The following is a 3817-nucleotide window of genomic DNA, read 5'->3' as shown; positions in this document are numbered from 1 at the left end:
TACTACTACTATTATTATTATTATTATTATTATTAAATATTTAGTATTATTATCTTTATTATCATTATTATCATCATTATAAGTATTATTATTATTAATAACATTATTATCATCATTATTAGTATTGTTATTATTAAAAATTATTATCTTTACAACTATGTCATTATTATTATTATTATTATTATTATTATTATTATTATTATTATCATTTTTACTACTAGTATCATTATTATCAATATTACAACTATGTTATTTAAAGAATCATTTTAGTAAAGTTATCATTTTTATTAAAGATATTATTAAAATTATCCTTATAAAAGTTAACATTTTATTTTTACTATTATTACTATCATTATTATTATTATCATTAATAGAATCATTAATATTAATATCCTTATTAATATTATTATTTTCAAACCTAATTATTATTATTATTATTATTATTATTATTATTATTTTATTATTATTAATATAATTATTATTTTTACAAACAAAAGATATTTATATAAAAATATATATTACATATATCATAAGTATACTAAGATTAGATTGTAATATATTAACTAATATAATATTATTAATCTCACATTTACTAAAGTATACAAATTATATAAGTATTATAACAAATAATAAGGATTAATATAATAATATATAAGGATATTAATCTATCTATATATATTATAATATATATATATATATAAACTTAGTTGATTAATATTACAGTGTGTTAATATATATACTTGATATATGTTCGTGAATCCGAGGCCAACCCCGCATTGTTCAGTTTCGTCGTATGAATATTTTTACTACAAAATATTGTAAAGTGAGTTTCATTTGCTCCCTTTTTAAATGCTTTTGCAATATATATTTTTGGGACTGAGAATACATGCGCTTTTATAAATGTTTTACGAAATATACACAAGTAATCGAAACTATATTATATAGTTGAATGATCGAAGCCGAATATGCCCCTTTTGCTTGGTAGCCTAAGAATTAGTAAACCGATCTACTAATTGACGCGAATCCTAAAGATAGATCTATTGGGCCTAACAAACCCCATCCAAAGTACCGGATGCTTTAGTACTTCAAATTCATTTTTATCATGTCCGATGGATGTCCCGGAATGATAGGGGATATTCTTATATGCATCTTGTTAATGTCGGTTACCAGGTGTTCAATCCATATGAATGATTTTTGTCTCTATGCATGGGACGTATATTTATGAGAAATAGAAATGAAAATCTTGTGGTCTATTAAAATGATGAAAATGATCGATTATGATAAACTAATGAACTCACCAACCTTTTGGTTGACACTTGAAAGCATGTTTATTCTCAGGTATGAAAGAAATCTTCCGCTGTGCATTTGCTCATTTTAGAGATATTACTTGGAGTCATTCATGACATATTTCAAAAGACGATGCATTCGAGTCGTTGAGATCATCAAGAATATTATTAAGTCAATTATAGTTGGATATATTATGAAATGGTAGGCATGCCGTCAACTTTCAATGAAATGAAAGTTTGTCTTTTAAAAACGAATGCAATGTTTGTAAAATGTATCATATAGAGGTCAAGTACCTCGCGATGTAACCAATTGCAATGTATTCGTCCAGATGGATTAGGACGGGTCTTTAGACTTGATATACTCTTAACTTTCATATCTGTCATTCTTCTCTTTCATCTACCACAGGAGGATTTTATTTACTTTTACTATTACCTTAGGGTTATAGTATTTTTAATTCTCCCGTGCCTTTACGTGGCAATACGTATTGATATGCACGGTTTGTAATTTATGTGTTGTTATTGAGCTTTATATTTTCCTTTATATTCAAGAGTTCCATACTTTTGTCTCCTCTTCCCGACTTCAAGTCAAGCGAATAATGGTCCAGAATTCGTAGGTATGAATTTCGAAATGAACATAGTTGATGTTTTAAGAAAGGAACGGTAATAGCACGATCTTGATTTGTCAAATTATCAGAATACCTCGAAAAATACCGAATCACCAAGAAAAATATTTTTTTGATATGTTTAGAGGTTAAGTAGAATACAAGAGTCGTGTAACATGTTACATGATGACGTTATGATCTGTGAATCATCACGTTCCATTTAGAAACTCAACATGACTTACTGTAATATTATCACGTTGATCAAGTGTCATTATATTATACTAACTCATGCTTCAGCTCCCAACACCACTTCAAAACATTCATATTTTTTAAACTCGAAAGTTTCAGAATTTAGAAACTAAAATAGTTTCTTTTATGATGTAATACAGATAACACGAAGAGGTGAATGATTTCAGATATGAATAATTATGGAAATATCTTCGGAAATATGGAGGATATTTATAATGAAAGATACGATGATATCTTAGAATTTCTAATATCAGAGGATGATGAAGAATATTGTCCACAGGGTTTTAAAATCAGGAGCAAGGTTTTCGTTAATGACTTCAGCAGATACTGAATCATTTGGATTCTTTGAAGGCAGGTTTAGGCTTTGTGATTTGTCCACAGCCTCCTTCATAATTTGCTCAATCCGTTTTCCAGTTCCAAACCTTCTCTTTTTGTGATGACTCGAAAAATTTCGACTAATTTAAACCAATTCTCTATATGATTTAATATTATGGTAACCGGTATATATATATATATATATATATATATATATATATATATATATATATATATATATATATATATATATATATATATATATATATATATATATATATATTATAAGATGTACAAGTAAAACACTAATTGCTACCGTAAAAATGACTTTGCTACAGTAAAACACTATTTGCTACAGTAAAAACGACTTGCTACAGTAAAACACTATTTGCTACAGTAACACTATTTGCTGCAGTAAACACTATTTGCTACAGTAAATACTATTTGATGTCGGCGAACTAGCAAACAAAAACGGATAAGGCGGCCATGCCATCGCATGGCAAAAACACTGAAAACTCATGCGATCGCATGAGCTACAGTAAATGGAAAAGTAATATAAATACGCCTGGTTGCTCGACGGATTCTTCACATTCTTTTTTTCTTCTTCTATAATCTGTATTTATATTTATATTTATAATTTATAATTATAATTTAAGTTTAATAATAATAAGGTATATACGAGGGTGTTTTTAATTCGGGTTTCAAACCGCTTTAAGCTAAGGAAATATTGGGTATTGTTCGGGGTATTGTTCTTGAATCCAAGGCCAACCATACAGTCGTCTACCATCATTACGTCTAAGCAATTTGCCTACAATATTGAGTCTTAATATTGAACTGTGAGTTTATAGTCTCCCTTTTTAAATACTTTAAATATTTTTGGGCTGAGAATACATGCAATTTATTTTAAACGCAATAAGACACAAGTACATACTAAATTCTACACTGAGTTAAACTGAAAATCCCTTAGCTTTGGTAACTAGTAGCTGCCAGTACATAGGATATGGACTGGTGGGCGCGAATAATTGTATATGGATCCATTGGGCTTGACATCCCCGTCCGAGCTAGAGCGCTAGCCTTTTAACGGACATAAGTTATTTGAGTTTATGACACGTTGGTTTGCGTGTATTAAAACGAATGGGGTAATTATCATTATAACATTAAAGTTTAGTTACCAGGGTGCTCTGTTACGTAGAATCTATTGATAAACTTTTGATGAAATCTTGTGGTCTATCTTTATATATATTTATGACTCGAGCAATTAAACCTATAACTCACCAACATTCGTGTTGACTTTTAGTATGTTTTATTCTCAGGTACTTAGACTGCTTCCGCTGTGATGTGCTTGTTGCCTGCATGGAGTCTCTC

Source organism: Rutidosis leptorrhynchoides, chromosome 9 (assembly GCF_046630445.1).
Source record: "Rutidosis leptorrhynchoides isolate AG116_Rl617_1_P2 chromosome 9, CSIRO_AGI_Rlap_v1, whole genome shotgun sequence".
In the NCBI taxonomy this organism is placed as follows: Eukaryota; Viridiplantae; Streptophyta; class Magnoliopsida; order Asterales; family Asteraceae; genus Rutidosis; species Rutidosis leptorrhynchoides.
The sequence above is the reverse complement of the archived record's forward strand: the minus strand, read 5'-3'. Positions refer to the sequence as shown.